This window comes from Branchiostoma belcheri, unplaced genomic scaffold (assembly GCF_001625305.1).
Source record: "Branchiostoma belcheri isolate BF01 breed outbred unplaced genomic scaffold, Haploidv18h27 scaffold200, whole genome shotgun sequence".
NCBI classification, from domain to species: Eukaryota; Metazoa; Chordata; class Leptocardii; order Amphioxiformes; family Branchiostomatidae; genus Branchiostoma; species Branchiostoma belcheri.
In genome coordinates this window covers 138,951-157,103 of record NW_017803492.1, presented here as the reverse complement: position 1 = coordinate 157,103, position 18,153 = coordinate 138,951, and positions in this window count along the sequence as shown.

The window sequence follows — 18,153 nt, the reverse complement described above, 5'->3', positions numbered from 1 at the left end:
CAATGTAACCGATATACCAATGAAAGCCGTTTGACCAACCCCAAAAGTGTGACCAGTCTCATCTTGAATAGAAGAGCCAACCGTGCTGTTTTCAACATCAACAAAGTCACCACTAAAGTAGTCTGTAGTGTTCGTCATGTTGATGTTGAAGAAGTCATCCATGTTGCTCAACTTGTCTGTGACGTCAGCTGCTGCGACATCAGTGGCCAAGGTTGTCCAGTTTTCTACGCCGGGGGATTTGGTGACGTTGACAAAACCACTTTCTGTGCTAGAGTTGTCAGTTGTCATGTTTTGATTTCCTTGATCAGTCATGTCTACAATGTCTCTTTCATTTGCTGAAAAGCTAACGATGTTTTAATCTGTAAAATTATTCATTTTGTTACCTTCTCGCAAAGATTATATTTTGAGTCAGTGTGTATATATTAATGTGGATTAGCACGATTATTCAAGGTTCTATGGATGGATTGAAACTTGGTAGGTTATTTATAAATAGGTCTTGATGAAACCTAGAAATGATTAGATTTTGCTGAATAAATTTCTAAAGAAAACGCAAATATTCGTGGTCCTCTTTTATGCAAACCCAAGCGCGTTCCCCATAGGCAGTAGGCAACCGAGTTTTGTTGAAATTGCTGTTACTTTATAAACACACGATCAAGAACTCGGTCCGGCCGATTTCCAAAAATAATAAACTAATTTACACACATTGTGAATATTTCTGTCCGCCGCACTTAAACAGGTTCCGAAGAACCATGCGAACGGATACCGAAGTCACCTCACTCGAAAATTGCCGTGAGTTGGACAGCGATATCTGAACGCTTTGGTTCAGTCGTCTTACTGAAGTTAGAAGCTAGCTTCCTGGCGGTATACGTTCGAGTTAGCTGTGAAGGCCAAATGGTAGTTCTACTCCCGCCAGCCTTTGCGCGAACTAGCTTTATACAGTAGCCAGAACACAGTAATAACTTATGCATGTTGAGTAATTAGTGCATGACTGTCAGGGGTCGTTTTCAGTGCGTTGACCGAGTACAGAATTTCTTCAAAAACAGCGATTTCAACAAAAACTCGGTGGCCTATCGCCCATGGTTCCCGCTAGGCTGTGCTTTTGTTGGAGCTCATATCAAAATGGCGCCCGTATAATGGAAATAAGGTCTATTCAAGGCTTTCAATATAAAACTGTTATACTTAGGAGATAGAAGTTGGCTTCTCTTCACTGGTAAAGGTTGATGGAGTTTACTTCTTGTCTTTTGGTGGCTGTGTAGTCCGGTTCGTGATCGGGTTGTCCTACCACATGGAGCACAGTTGTGTGTGTTGTCGGTGTGTAGAGTTCCAGCTACCGGGCGTGCAGTCTCTGCTGTAAGGCTGAGCACTTATCGTCGGCAACTGGGCTGCCTGCATGCAATAACAAGGAAGGCAACGTGATTACTCTAAAAATTTAGATAGCTTTTATCCATCAGTGATGCAAATCTAATCATGTTTAGAGTATGTTCATCTTGTAGAGAAACCTGTATCACAAACACCTTTTTTCATTTACAATTGAGTGGTTGTAGTGATTACCCATTTCATAAAACTGAAATGAGGTCCATAGTTGTAAAATTCGTATCTATTACTGTTTCCCACCGACGTTAAATACACAATGACTTTAAAAGTTTTATCATAATGAAATATAATGCAAATTGGATACTATAAAAATAAGATTTGTTAGCAAATGCAGGGTGTTTACCTCCTCAGCTTTCTGAGCCACCACATTAACTCTTATTTGATATTAGAGTAAATAATAATGAATTGTAATTAAAATATTCTGGGTCGCAGTTTAAAATTGACTGTAAATGAAGCATACAGCAGTGCGCGGGATAACAACAGCCATAGCGGCAGGGGACGACCGACTTGACGAGTTGGACGTGAGCCTTATATACACAAAGTCAGATGAATGCATGAAGCAGGCTTAACTAGAAAGGCCAATATTTGCTTTGGAGCAAATACAGCGATGGGTTCACCACATTTTACGACATGGCAGGGAAAGAATGAGAAACACAAGGGAAAACAATGATTTACATTGATATAACTATAATATGAAGTAAAATACAACTAAAACAACAGTTGGATAGCTATTCCCTACTTCATTGGTTAGGATTTTTAATTGCATAATGCAAACTGTTGATTTTCAAAATAAAAAAAAAAAACGTCCATGCCCCGAATTCCAATGCTGGAGCAGGAAAGCTTGAAATACCTACCAAAACACTTGAATACAGACATACTGTCAGTATGGAAATGCTCTGTGCAGGTGTTAATCAAGTTAAATCCCAACAGCCAATCAGCAAGAAATGCTCTGTGCGGGTGGCAATGCTCTGTGCAGGTGTTAATCAAGTTAAATCCCAACAGCCAATCAGCAAGAAGTATAGAGGAAAGCTGCATGCCTATTGGTTGATGCTCTGCATTCCATTGTGATGACTCATGCCCAAACGTGGTACTAACACAGTAATACATTTGCTATAACACAGCCAAAAAACTCAAATAAAACCATTCTAAAAACCTATCACAATAATTTAAAAAATGCCTAGGGGTATTTGCCCACTGTACCTCCATACCAAATTTCAGGGCCTTGGGCCCTAAAATGAAGAAGCTCAGAATCCATTTAAAAAATGGCAGGAGAAGAAGGAGAAACATCAGAAAAAGCAATATGGGTTCACCACCACTTCGTGGTGTGGTGAACCCATAAAAATGGCAGGAGAAGAAGGTGGAGAAGGAGAAGGAGAAGAAACATCAGAAAAAGCAATATGGGTTCACCACCACTTCGTGGTGTGGTGAACCCATAAATATGTAATCCGGATGTATGACAGGTTTTGAAAAGTAAACATTCTATTTTTTTACCAATTTTTTTAAAAAAAATCGAATTTTAAAGGCTCATAACTTCTTGTAGAAGTTATATATCGAAACATATCGAAACAAAATTAACATTTTTGTAATCCTTGGTTCCTGTTTTATCAGTCCATGAAGTTACATTGAAAAATATCCATATTTGATTATTTGCCACTCCCCTTTGCACTATAAGTGCAAAAAGACGTGGTCCATATGAGGTCAAAGTTCAAGGTCAGATAGCAAGGTCAAAGCTACCGATGTGCAACGGCTATCATATCAAAAAATATTCCACAGACACCCTACTTTTTAAAAACTATGATGAGAATTTGCCACCTCAGGTGGTACCGGTATCTCCTCTGGCCCATGGACTATTAGGGACTTCCGGGCGGTGTGTCTAAAGACGTCCCAAAAGCGGCGTCCCGATAGCGGGAAATATCGGCTGTCGCGAAAATCTGTGTATAAAGTGGGCCTATAAGTTACACCGATTTAAACATCTTCTTTATGAGTCCCGGTCTTACCGGCGGATTATAGACGAAGTAGCCTGTCTTCTTTCCTTCCCGTGAAGCCCTGCTGTAAAGCAGTAACGTTTGTCCACTTCCTTCCTTCCTGGTCTTTGCACCGTGGTGTAGCGTCACTATGGCAACAGATAAAGACGTTAGTGTAAGGTGTGAAAGAACATGAAGTTGATCTCTAAGACGTAATTTTTTTTTTCATTTTGAAACCTGGTCCAAATTTTTTTTTTCAGATTATGCTTAAGATTATACTAAATTGATACATATCTTTTACGTATCAAATACCATAAAATCAGTTCAAAGCTTCAAAAGTACAAGTTATCATAGATAGATATATAAATAGATAGATAGACAGACAGACAAACAGACAGATGAATAGGGGGTCGAGTGGCGTAGCGGCAGAATGCGCGACTCGGAACTCGGAACTAAGAGTGTAGAAGGAGAACTAAGAGTCCCGGGTTCGAGTTCTGACATGGCACCAATCCTGTGTCCTTGGGAAAGGCACTTAAACAAACACAACTTTCCTCACTTAGCTCAGGTGTAAATGAGTATTGTCCTCTCATGTATTTGTCCCCTGTGTTGGTGGTGGCATTAATATAAGTTGAAAGAACTTGAGTGTGTCGTCACCACGTCTGGTGTTTACATGTTGGAATAAAAAAAAAGTAGAAGCACAGCCGATTGTTTGTCCTAGCGACCTCAGAAACGATTTTTTTTATTCCAACATGCAATCACCAGATGCGGTGACGGCACCCTCAAGTTTTTTCAACTTATAGTAATGCCGCCACCAACACAGGGGACAAATACATGACGGGACAATACTCATTTTCACCTGAGCTAAGTGAGGAAAGCCGTGTAAAGTGCCTTTCCCAAGGGCACAAGATCGGTGGCATGTCAGAACTCGAACCCGGGACTCGAAGTTCCGAGTCTCGTACACTGCCGCTACGCCACACGACCCCACAAACGATTAAATCACGCCGGGAAGCGCAAAATTCAGATTAAAGAAAAACTCTACAGCAAGGTAGTCAACGGGCGGAAACAACAAGTTTTCGGCATTGTGCTCATACGCACGGCTTTTTTCCCCATATTTTGAACAATAAAAAAAAAAACTAGAAATTGAAAAAAAAAATTACAGGGGTATGAGATCTCCGATATCTTGTTTCTCAATGCAATTTTACGCGGAAAACAAACAAAACATTAGGATGGGTACGCCAAAAAGCAGTTACTCAAGCAACTGGATATGATTTTGAAAACGTCAGACGTTTCAGCTAGTATCCACTAGCTTTCGTCAGTGACTGAGAGACCAGAGGGGATGGGTAGTCTAATGTTTTATTGTCATATTTTTGGCATCATTTCAAAGCGTTTGTAATTAATAACAGCCCCTAAAACAAACTACATGAAGCGTCTCTTTATATTTCATACCACCAATTATGTATAATAGACTACGATACAAACACGCAGTCATTTTACATAAGCGGCATCCAATTTTGCCGCTTTTGCCTCACAGATATCAGTATGATTTTGGTTGCGGTTGATTCAAATTCAATCAAAAGGATGACCAATAAACTGAAGATGCAATTTTACCGCCTGAAGTTTCATAGGAAACCTTTAAGGTGCTGTACCTTGCAGGATCGCATGGCGGAGCTTAGACACTACGCGGCTGCCAGGGCACGGGAGATAGAGGCAGGCCCCATAGTGAAAAGTAGTTCGGGCACAAAATAGTGCGGCACAGTACTTGAGAAAGCTGCTGAGATTCTTTCGTACGGGACAGCGAAGTGAAAACTGCGCTGAATTGTGGAGAAATACATCGGGTTTGAGACCGCATAATTTGAATCGGGATGTTTGTTTGGGCGCGGTCGATTTGCGCCTTGATGCTGTTACGACCTAGTGCTGTGCGTCGGCTGCAGTTCACATGACCCTCGAAAAGCGACATTTATAAAAGTGTTTTTATGGGAAAACAAACCAACAATCTTAAGATGATTTTCACATATTTTGTAGGTTAAACCCGAAAATGTAATTTTTTTTTGTAACTTGATTGTGCACCCTACTATAAATTAACAGCGTGGAAGTTCTTACTTTGCAATTGGGCTCCTTAATTATAGAAATCCCATTAAGACAAAAACGTTGTTCCGTTACCTTCAACACCCCAAGGGAATCGGCAACAGTGCCATATTCGGTCAAATTTGGTTGGGGCATCTGATTCCAGGTCGGAGTTTAAATCTGACCAGACAGTGTGCGGTAAATCGCCGGATCTGCGTATCTTGAGATCAAAAACCCTTGGGATTGTATTTTTTTCGGGGTGGTAAGGTTGGTCGGCCTGCGAAGCGTTTTTTTTTGTATAATCCGCGAGCAAGGGTGATGCGGTTTGTCGCCTGACCCAAATAGCTGTTTTCTATGTAGAATTCAATTTGAAGGCAGTCGCGTCACCGAATTTTACAAAAAACTTATCGCAACAACCTATTTTTATTTACATTTTTCAGAAACAATAACTAAGTAGTAAGCTATTTCAGCATATAATCCATTGTCTTGGGAAATATTTTTTTTCAGGCAGATCCCACGAAAAATTGCAAAAAAAATCGCGAAAACACTCCGGTCTGAGACAATCCGGTACTGACTTCGGTTCAAATAGAGTAGACATGTGGGGTCATGTGGCGTAGCGGCAGAGTGCGCGACTCGGAACTAAGAGTCCCGGGTTCGAGTCCTGACATGCCACCGATCTTGTGCCCTTGGGAAAGGCACTTCACATGGCTTTCCTCACTTAGCTCAGGTGTAAATGAGTATTGTCCTGTCATGTATTTGTCCCCTGTGTTGGTGGCGGCATTAATATAAGTTGAAAGAACTTGAGTGTGTCGTCACCACGTCTGGTGATTACATGTTGAAATAAGAAAAATATTGTAGATCAGTTTGTTTCACCGTCAGACCACCGTACTCTCCCTTATGCTTTATTTAGGAGCTAAGTGCGTAAGTACCCACTGGCCAGAGAAACCCCCTTCTCTGCTGCAAAAACGACTTACACTGACTGCAAACCACTGAAAACGTTAGAATATACAGCAATGATGTCTGAGAAAAAGTTGGCCGAAATAGTAAATTTGTCCTGGTAATAATAATGAGACGATTAAATGTCCCCTTATATGGACCTTATATTGGACCCTCCCCTATGACGGGAGCCGAAATGCAAAGTTGGCGAAATCTCAGCAACCGTTGGGATTTTTTAAATAAAATTTTGACGACGTACCAAATTTTGTGCATTGATTTTGGAGTAAAATAATGTTCTTTTTGTTCCTTTTATCAAAATTGAAAAGGTTGAAAAAACCAAACTCGTTGGTCTTGTAGCTGAAGAGATATCCTTTCGTCCCATATACAGTTATTTTTCTTTTAAAACCATTCCCCGGCAAAGATAGTCACTAGAATTGAAACTTCGAAAAGAATCCTGAAATTTCTGGTTGGGTCTGGCTGTCAGATCGGTCTTACGGTAGGTTCAGGCGACGACAGCTGCTAAGCAAAATTAATTGCAAACCGGGACGAGGGGGGGGGGGTACAAACTAAGCCACGTTTGGGATAGTGTTCTCGCCGCTACATCGGCTACATATAGCGGCGAGATGCAGTACTCCAGTCAGAAGCTCTGAAGAAGGTGTCTGACAGACACCGAAACGTCAGCGAGGTGAGATACATTGGTTGTGTAAAAAGAATTCCCCTATCTCTTAATTGCAAAAAGCTTTCGCTCAGAAAACACAGGAAAAAAAGAACTGTCGTCACACCTGTTCTTAATTGGACTATTTGCCCCAAGGTTAGAGGAGAGGTAGGGAGGTAGAGGAGAGGACGTAGGCATTGATGAGATGCGGTGAGGGACTTAATTAAGAGCGCTGGATAGAAGATAGCTTGTATCGTCAGCAGCCGCGGGACTGAAGGGAACAAAGAACATGTCCCTTTTGAAGTTTTTTAACCACGAGGCTGTCGTGGTGTACGAATGGAGCCAGGGGCAAGTTTGTACAGACAAGAAGAGGAACCCTGAAGAGTCTGTGTGATTTTAGAGGAGCATCAGGTGCTGTACGGTGGTTTAAATTGTCTACAAGTCCTGAGGGCCAATCTCATCATTACACCTGTGATGCCACACGTTTAAAACCTCGTGATATTTCCCACCCTTAACTGTTCAACTCTCTCTTACTGGTATAAAGCAAGTATGTCGTGTTAAAAAAAAGCACTGGCGACGTTTGATTGCATTTGTTTATCTTTTAAATAAAAGTGTTTTTTTTTCATTCATCAAACGTAATGGAAACAGTGTATGGCCTTTCTGATTGGGAACGTAATGGTCTATCTATGTCTTGCAGGAAGAGGAAAATTGTGGAGTATTTAATATTTTCTTCTCATGTGACGGTTACCTCATTGTAAATAATAAATGAAAATAAGCAAGGTGACAGACTATTAGGAATTTCAGAAGTTAATCTACCTTTCCCTACAATTTTCAACACATGTTTGTGAAATTTACAGGTTTTACTGGTTGTTTACTTGCTGGTAACAAAGATCATTAGTGCATACTCAAACATTGAGTGGCATAGTTTTCAGAACAACAGAACAGGCTTCGGAAGGTACAGCCGTTAAGCCCCGGTCACAACCCGCCGTGCGTGCTTTTAGTCCGTACCTTTTTTGGGAAGCCACGTCTGCTACGTTTTTTTTTTCTGAAAACGTGCGGAAGGAGTGGCGTCGACGCACGTCAATCGCACGGTTGCGCAAGGTGTAAGAGTATGGTCTGCACGCCAAGTCTGGCCGTGAGCGGTTGCGTGCATCGTACGTTGCACAAGTGTTGAGTTGTACGTGCTCACAACGAACGATCTCTGTGCGATTGCAACTTTACCGTAAGGAGGCCGTACTCACACGTGCTTCTTACGTACGGTACGTACGGGGCACGCGCGTCACACGTACTCGCACGCACGGGTGGTGAATCCGCAGACCGCACGTAGAAAAAGTTTGACATGCACTTAATGTTCTACGGCGTGTCTGCGTGCTCCCAAATCCGTAGGATTCCGTACGGAGGCGGTACTCACAACTTACGGATCCCCTACCTTTGCCCACGTTTTTTGCACGTAGACAGCACGCAGAAGCACGTACCGTGGGTTGTGACCAGGTCTTTATATAAGTTAAACGTTATTCAGCGTTCCACGCACGCGCCGAATTAATTATTAAATTAGGTATGGAAGGCACCACATTATAAGTTATATAGTACAGTTTTGTTTTTAAAAGTATTAAACTGTAATTTGTTCTGAGTGACAAAATGTATATGGCTGCGGACACGTTTAGAAAGAATGCTTGGTATTTCCTCTGGTATCTATTACCAAGGAAATGAATTTCTATCTGCTCCCATTTAAACTTCGAAACTCAAACTATATAATTGTAAGCCATAAGACAGGTGTCGAATGCTGTTTTATGATGTTGGAGTTACCTATATCTATTCATGTTCCTCTGTTTTTCAACTACATATGTCACCTGTTTGAAAGTCCTGTAATGTGGCGCAGCTGATTTTACTTGGGAGCCACAGAGAACTTCAGAGACCGAAGTGAGCGAGCCTGCATCATGTAATCACAGGCAGTCTGCCTTATTAGGAGTTTCCCATGCCCAGTGTACGGAAAACCTTGTCTCTGTGTTCTTTTTTTTATCATTGTTGTACTAGACATTGTCCTGGCATCTAAAATAACTGGATTTATCCCTCGATTATAATTTATGTCCCTCGCATTATAATTAATTGTAAGGAATGTTGTTGAAAAACAGCTGTTACATCCTCATTGCAACATCCAGAAAGCTCATTTGAAACATCTCGATAATTCTGTTATACATTCAGTTTCCTGTCATAAGTGTCAATAATGGGGTTATTCTTAGTTCCAATATGTCTTGCCATTTTTATATCGATAGTATTGTTTCTAAAACCTTCAAAAATGTTAACTTATTTAAGGCCTTGAATTCAGATTATCACGGCTTGTACTGGAAAAAAATATACAAGTCCTTTATAAGTTCATTATTAGAATATGCTGACAGTGTCTGGCACAGGTGCACAATCGAGGAATCAAACCTCATAGAAAGACTTCAGTATCATTGCTCCCTCGTTGTGTCTGGTGCCATAAAAGGGTCCTCATATTCTTTAATTTGTCAAGAACTCGGCTGGGAGACTTTGTCCGAAAGGCGACACATTCATCGCCTATTACTATTTCATAACATTGTAAACGGATGTACTCGGGAATATCTTACAGATTTACTTCCATGTACAATTACTGGTACTTGTATCTACAATCTGAGAGACAGTAGCAATGTGATAACCATCAAATTTTTTACCAACCGTTTCAAAAAGTCTTTCGTACCATATTCCATTACTAGATGGGACAACATGAACGTAGAAATTCGTACTCTTCCGTCTCAGAAATTTTTTTCGCATCTTTTTAAATCGGTACGTCCCGTAAAGCTCAACCATTTTAGCGTTGGTTCTCGTTCTTCCTGTATTCTCATTACCCGACTTCGTCTGTGCACCTTAAATCAGTCTTTGTACTCGGGGTCTTGTTACAAGTCAACCTGTAGCTGCGGGTGTCCATATGAAACGATTTCTCATGATCTCTTGCACTGCCCTATATACACCTACCAGCGTTCAGTCCTTTTTGACAAGCTTTCAAGCATACTTTGACACATTTATAATTTAAACAAACTTACTGACAATGCTAAACAACTTTTAATTCTTCTCGCCAGTTTGGTTTGTTCTTATGACATTAACTGCGAAATTATGTTAGCCGCGCAAAACTACATTCTCTTCTGGGATGGGAGGTTTGACTCATGCTATCCATAGCTTTTTTCCAATGTATTGTATACGCATTTTTTCGATTGTAAAAGTGGCTGCGAGAATATAAGTTGTACCTAACTTGAGTTCGCAGTCACTTAGTCCCTGTCCTTTTATTTGTATTCATCAGTGTGCTTCTGAAAAAAAAAAAAATCTGGATTGCTTGTCGCGTAAATGATTAGTTTTTGTCGATGTGGAAAGTCACGGCCTTTTCTGTTCGGTAAAACGATGTTATCGATGGACATCCAACCTATTTTTACAATTTCAAATCTGATTTTGTAAGATGAAAAATACAAATGTCTTTACAGGTCGATATTAGCTTAAACAAACAAAAATCTTATTTGAAACATCAAGCTTGAATATGTTGCTCCTAGTTCCTTTGTATCAAAAACAAAAAAGACTGTACAACCGGTACTTTGTTCCCTCTTGATAAAAACAACTTAGAAACATTTTAAACATCTGTAAAGACCGCTAGTCTCAGTGAAAAAAGAAGCAATTTGTCCCAAATGGTGCCTTTAATTTCTCATTCCACATGGCCGAAGGTGTCTCTCTTTGAAAAAGGAGCTGGCGAAATGTCAAAATGGTCCTTCATATGGAGCAAAAGCCTCCCGGGCTCCTGACATTTCTCATTCGTACCTGTTCAACTCTATGCCAATTAGGCCATGTTGATTTGATTACATGGATGACATCCGCGCGCGCATGAATTTTCGGCCGTTTCCAAAAAAAAAAGCTTTCAACCATACTGTAAATCGTACAAAACAGTTGCAAAATGAGCAAAAAGATACCATACGTTACCAAAAAAAATTAATAAAAACTATACCAATGTCGTAGAATGCCAAAATCAAACGAAAAAAGACGAAATTGTAAAGAAATGAACTTGAAGACTAGATTATTCGCCAAACCATATTCTGTGCCATTTGCTCAACCCTCATGACCACGTATATTTCATAATGAAAAGAACTTTTTTTTTTTGCAAAACTTTTTTTTCATTCGCACGCGCGTATCAATTTTGGGGCTCCCTCAGGATGTCATCCATATAATCAAATCAACATGGCCTTATGGTACAAAAAAACAACACTGCTATACTTTGGTAGGAATCAATATATGTTGCCCCTCCACTTCTTCAATCGAGTAAATTATTGCATACTTGTTCTTTCGCTACAGAACATGAGGCATTAATTAGCCTCCTTCGCAGGAAACCTTCTCTCCATGGCAAAAACTCACTAGGCGGCAAAATCGTCCCTCAGCGGCATAATTCGCGTCGCTCACCGAAAAAATAATGCCACCGCCCGACAAGTCTGCAAAAGGAGGCTATGAGGCATCTAGTGTTTCGTTCCGAAGATCCTGGCCCCGCAACAACGCGCTTGAAAGTCTCGGTGCGAATGTGCATGGGTCATACAAGGCGTTTTTATCAAACGAAAGGCTAAATCGAGGACTGAATGGCTCAAGATATATCTACCTGTCAGAATATCCCTCCAAAATGGATTGAAATGAACCTGGTAATTATTTCCCTGAGCGACGGCTTGATGATAGCGTTTCCAGACCCTATCAAGCGAGAGGCAAACGGATACATCACTTTCCGGAGGTTGGTATCAAACGTATCAATACGCATCTGCACATATAGGTAACTATTTTACAAGTACTTTGCGGTTGAAACATTAGCATTTTAGGCCGTCATGTTAAGCAACTTGTAGCCTATGAATTTAAACATTTTAAATATGACACCACACAGTGTAAGATAAGGCCCCAGAATAGTCAGGAAGGTTTATAGATATCATCATTTGTATAGGAAAAGGAACCTTGTGTTTTTCCCACCCATTATTCAGTATTGGCATCAACGGTGCAGCCAGAACAACAAACCTCATGAATCCAGTCATTGCAACTTAAATAGAAGAAAATGCATTAAGAATTAGATAGGTACGTCGTTTAATTGCTAGTGGGCACAACACCATATGGTGCGTCTTCTTAAATCATCTTGCTTCTTTTGGCGGTCTAGTTGCAGGATATGTTGAGGAAAATCTTCTTGAACAAAGCATGAAACACACCACAAACAAACAAACAAACAAACAAACAAACAAAAACAAATGTTTCGTAAATCATATTCTTACCGGTGAATCAGGGACGACCCGGTCTGTCTTCTTTCATGTCTTCCTTCTGCTCCTGAGATTGAAATTGATGAGAACGCGCCGCAGACTCACATCTCACATGTTGTACCGCGCGTCACTATGGCAACAGGCAACGTCAGCGTTCGGTTCGCAACAGCAAGTTGTTTGTTTGGTTTTTTGGTTTATTATTCAACAAAAACCCTTACAGCACAAGTGCTGAATTGCGGTTTCTTTCCATCTTATGCTTATCAGCATTATGCATTGCAAATCAGAATTAACAAAGACATAAATCACTATAAAATCAAATAAAATCACTATCATCACGACTTACAGTTCTGCTACTTTAACTGTCATTCAGCAGGCGGACACAATAGGGTCGTGTACTGTTTAACATGCGCTGTGTCCGGCACTTAAACTGTGTCAGTTTCGTGCTGTTCCTTAGTGTTCTATTATGTACATCCCCCCTTTGTGCTGGCAACCAATTACAGTTAATTTTAAGGTTTGGAGGTTTATGAAACCTAAAGTAATTTTTTCAGATTAGGTCACACTGTCTTAATTTTGTGAATGATCTGAAGACACCAAAACTAGTGCGCACGGGCGAAGAAGAAATTCCAGCCAGAATGTTTCTAAACCACAGGAATACAAAGCTGGAGTTGTGATTTTGCGGTTCAGTAACGGGGGTGCCCTAATTCCGACCTACCCCCAATTCCGTAGTAGTTTATAAAATCCTTGTTGCGGCGTTATGCATTGGAGCACATGCCTAAAAATAACCACCGGAATGGACAAAGTTTTTGTGTTGATATCGGTAGTCTCACAAAATTCGAAGTTTGAATTCGACGCTTGTTCGGGGGTTGACGAGCGTGTCAAAAATGCAAGTTTTGCTTTTCAAACAGCCACTTTGGAGCAAGTCGCGTAATCGTAAAAAGAGGACTTGTTTGGGACAGAAAAACAGTTATGGATTGTTTTAGTCATAATTTGTATATTGTAATTTCTAAACTCTCTTCTCAGATCAACCTGTGTTGAACACTAGGTCGGAATTAGGGCACCCCTGTTGCGATAGAACATTCCACCGGCAAAATGACCAAAAACCTACCGTAAGTATCGTGAACCATTACGCTTGTGTGCAAGGCGCTACACTGAAGTGAAACACACAGCTGTGCAGCTTTAATCGTTGTGATCTTTATCTGTCAATATTATAGCTCATGTTGCGCGGGGTTTTGATCAAATAAACGATTACCAAAGGTATGTGCGTTTACGTGGAACATAGGTCGGAATTAGGACCCCTCAGGTTAGTACATAGCGACTTGTGAGACGAGCCAGCCCATGTTGGCCCAAAATTGTGCCATTTATGAGTCGGTACTGTCGGTACAGTCTTCTCTCTGGCAAGACGACAAGGGCCCAAGAGAAGACTCTACTGAGTTCTTGAGTTTCGTTGCGCTTCGACAGCCTGGGCGCCATCCATTGTAGGTACCGCCGGGTCCCTATTGTCGCTAGCTTCCATAGCCTACGGAGGAGGCCAGAACCTCAGAGGTGATTTTTAACAGGTGAAAATCAATGCGCGCGCAGTATGACATTCTTAAAATTACACCAGTGTGGCCTTATATGTAAGAAAGTAGAGACATTTTGTAATAGTTGCATTTTGTAATAGTCGACCATCTGCTTATTTTCTGACAATGACAATAATTTTCACCTAAACTAAGCAATAGTTGATACTGGGATAGACTGTCCGACGTGTTCTAAAACGTCACATAGAGCAGCTGATGTAGTTTAAAGCTAGCCCGACCTCGAAAGTATCAGAAACTAGATTTGAAAAAAAAAAATTTCGTCGGAAAATCCTTTTTCCCTAACATTTGGTAAAACCGAAGAGTTTAAAGCAAGTTGGTCGTTCCTATTGCTAAAGGAATGTCCTATAGTTTAACTTAATACAATGTTGTTGTTGTTTTTATTTTTTGCTTTAGGTCACAGCAAATAATTTTTATGGATGACATCAGCGCGCGCATTAATTTTTGCCTGATTTTGAAAAAAAGAGAGATTCTTTTCTGCCCTCTGACAGTGGTCAACATGCTGAAAATGGTCAAAGGATGTCAGATAAATATAGAGGCTTTGATGTAATGTTTTACACAGAATCGAGCTAATTATATTATACCCAAAATAAACTGGAATGTCCCCTTTCAAACTAACCGGAAATTACGTTATAGAACGCTGTTTTTTTTCAGGGACCAACGAAATGGTAGATGTTGTTAACCAGTTACAATGGGACCGCTACAGAAGTAAGACGTGGTCTGTTTCATTTTCTAACCACAGGCCGAAAACAGTGACTGCAGGTAACCATTAGATGTACTACAACTGCACTGCTATTTGTTCAGCCATAAATGTTAAGAAAGTAGATTGTGCAACAAGACATAATGTAGCCAATGGCTACGACTTTCCTCACTTCGCTCAGGTGAACATGAGTATTGTACTGTCATGTATTTGTCCCCTGTGTTGGTGGCGGCATTAATATAAGTTGATTAAACTTGAGTGTGCCGTCACCACGTCTGGTGATTACATGTTGGAATAAAAAAGAAATCATTCAGCTTTATGCAAACGTTCGCATAGTACATGGTAGTGTTAGGGAAGGATGCAAATTACTCGTACTACGTAGCACTTTGGAACTACGCCTATTTAAATAGCGACCTGTCACCTAGTTAATCTATTTTTACCTCCATAGAAAATGGAGGTATTGTTTTTGGCGTGTCTGTCTGTATATCTGTGTGTGTGTGTGTGTGTCTGTCTGTGTGTGTTTCCGCAACTTTGTAGTCAGCATAACTTCAGAACGCCTTTATGGATTGTGCTGATATTTGGTATGATGGTAAGTCTTGGAAAGACAAAGGTCAAGGTCAAGAATGGGCCCCTGGTGGATGACCTTGGTATTGCAGCAGAACTTCCGGTTTTTGTATCTTTTGTCCTGAACATGCTATGGTCTTGACATTTTAGTGACAGATAGCTTATTCTGTCAGGAATAAGTGGTGTAAGTTTGGTCCCCCTAGCAGCTTGTTCTGAAACTGCAGGTTAGTTTCTGGTAAAAACTTTCAAAGCCAATAAGTCCAGATTGGAACAACGTATTTTCATCATTTTTGGTGTGTAGGTACCTGAGAGAGAGTTGTACATGATTAAATGCTAATTATGAAAATGAGGACTTAATTTGCATAATCAATGAGGAAATTGTATAATTACAGTGTTTTATATAATGGTACTGCTATACATGTAATCTATTTCATCTGTGGCAGGCGGAACATCAACAGATACCAATTATGCAAATGATGACCTAATTTGCATAATTAATGTGAAAATTCTGTGAATCCTTATTGGCCCATATTTCATCATCATCATCATCATCTATCGGCTAACAGCCGGGACTAAGCTAGTGCAGATTTCTTTCCATACAGCCCTATCAAGCATTACATTTTCTAAGTCATCAAAGTCGATTCCAGTGTCTCTAACTAAGGTATCGGTGAATGTCAAACTTCTGGAGTGCACTCGTCCACGTGGTTTCCACATGAGTACAGATGAAACAATTTCTTGCTTGGCTCGGAGACAATGTCCAGCGAACATAACTCGACGGTGGGTGAGTTTTTGAGACAGTCTTGGGAGTCCTCCATAAATTTTTTCGAGAGTGGCATGTTGCCTCCAAGATATATTCTGTGCCCTCCGCAAGAGTTTTGTATAAGTCCCGTCCAATCGTTTTTGAAGCTGACAGGTAAGTGTCCAACTTTCTGCACCGTAAAGCAGTATCGGTTCTACAAGGGTAAGAAAAACTTGGACTTTCAATTTGTTAGGGATATTAGACTTCCAGATCTTATCCAATTTGTTGCATGCTTCCCATGCTAGGGCTTTTCTAGTTTCAAAATCTTTCCTTGGGCACATAATGAAGGAACCAAGGTATTTAAAGTTTTCTACTTTTGTAATGAGTGCCCCGGACAATGATCTCAGTTCTAATGGTCCAGAAATGTTACTGATGTATTCAGTTTTTGATTCATTACAAAAAAGCCCCACAAGGGATGCAGCTTCTTCTAGGGATTGAAGCAATGTTTCTGCATTTTTAATCAGTTCAGCAACCAGCGCAAGGTCGTCTGCAAAGTCCAAATCAGTGAGATATTGGGCAGGGTGCCTTCGACTCCTGCGCGGTTGGATTTCTATGCCCTTGTCTTCATTTACGTCTAGCGATATTCGTAATACATAATCAAGTACAATGATAAATAAATATGGTGCTAAAGTATCACCCTGGAGAACTCCAGTAACTATCTCAAATGAACTAGTCTCACCGTCAGGTGTGATCACTGAAGCTATAGTATCTCTATACAGGGCCTTGATTGCTTGTATAAAACAATATGGAATACCGTACATTGCTAGAATTTCAAACATCACATCTCTATCGATGGAATCGAACGCCTTACGGAAATCGACAAACAGCAATACAAAATCCCTATTACATCTCTTCAACTCTTCGATTATTCGCCGTATTGCAAGAATCTGTGAAATTGTTGACCTCCCTTTTCTAAAACCATTTTGGTTCCTCCTAAGAACAGGGTCTATTACAGGGGTTAGGCGATTAAGTAAAAGTTTGTTGTATATTTTTGCAGCAATAGGAGTAAGTGTAATCCCTCTATAGTTGGAGGCAGATGTTAGGTCGCCTTTTTTGGGAATGGGAACAATTCCTCCTTTTAACCTGGATGATGGTGGTCTATGATACATAAAGGTTTGGTTACACAGATACAAAAGAAGGTCCTTGAAAACTGGGTCTTTCCAAATGATGGCAGGTATATTATCTAACCCTGGGGATTTGTTGTCATGCAGAGATCTCAGAATCAACTCAAGTTCACTTGGGGTGAAGGCATCTGTTACTATGTCCAGATCTTCCACAACGGGTGACATCTTAAGTTGCTTCGCAGATGGAGTCCTCGTAGATGAACCCAGGAGGGATTTGAAGTGTGCAAGCCAGTTGTCTTTCCTCTCTTCAGGAGAACCCCCCTTTAATTTGACTGTTGGTTTGGATTTCCGACCAGTTAGTTCGTTGATAGTTTCCAGGCAGCATCATGTTGTTTCGTGACATGAAGATGAGCAATGCGATCTATCTTTTCTTGGATGACTTCTGCTTCAGCCTTTGCGTAGGCATCATCCAAGTGTTTTTGGGCTTCAGTTAAATTTTTGTAGCTGGATCTAGTAGCTCTGTTCTCCCAAACTTGCTTTGCTGTGAGTAATTCTTTACGTGCTTTAGTAACCAGAATATGAGAGTTCAAGGGTGATGGTTTGGTTTTCTTTTTCTTCGGTAATGTGGAGAGAGCTACTTTTTCTGTAGCCTCTATCAAATTATTATAAGTTGTTTCGATGTCATCAGAGGGATCTGCAAGAGTGTCGAATTGGTCTTTCACTTCAGCTGCAAAGCGCTGTTTCAAGGTGGGGTTCTTTGTTACTGCACTCCAGTCCACCTTCTTCATAGGGCTTAAAAGAGATGACTTCTTAGAAGCCCTGAGACTAAGGTAGGCTATGCAGGATACTATGCGATGGTCGGATCCAACACTGGAGAAAGACGAAAAAGCCCGACAGTCTCTGATGCTGTTCCTCCATTTCTTACGAGACAAGATATAATCAATTTGTGACCGATACCCAGCGGGGTGTTGGTGAGTCCATAATTTACCCTGGGGTTTCATAAATTTAGTGTTACATATCATTAAACCAGATTCATCTGCAAAGTCAAGCAGCTTTTGCCCATTTCTGTTGGTCTTGCTGTTATAAGTAAAGGTGGTGTTTTCTTTTCCAATCTGTCCATTGAAGTCCCCTGCAACAAGTAAAAAGTTGTGTCCATATTTCATGGAGGTATGAGATCTCTGAA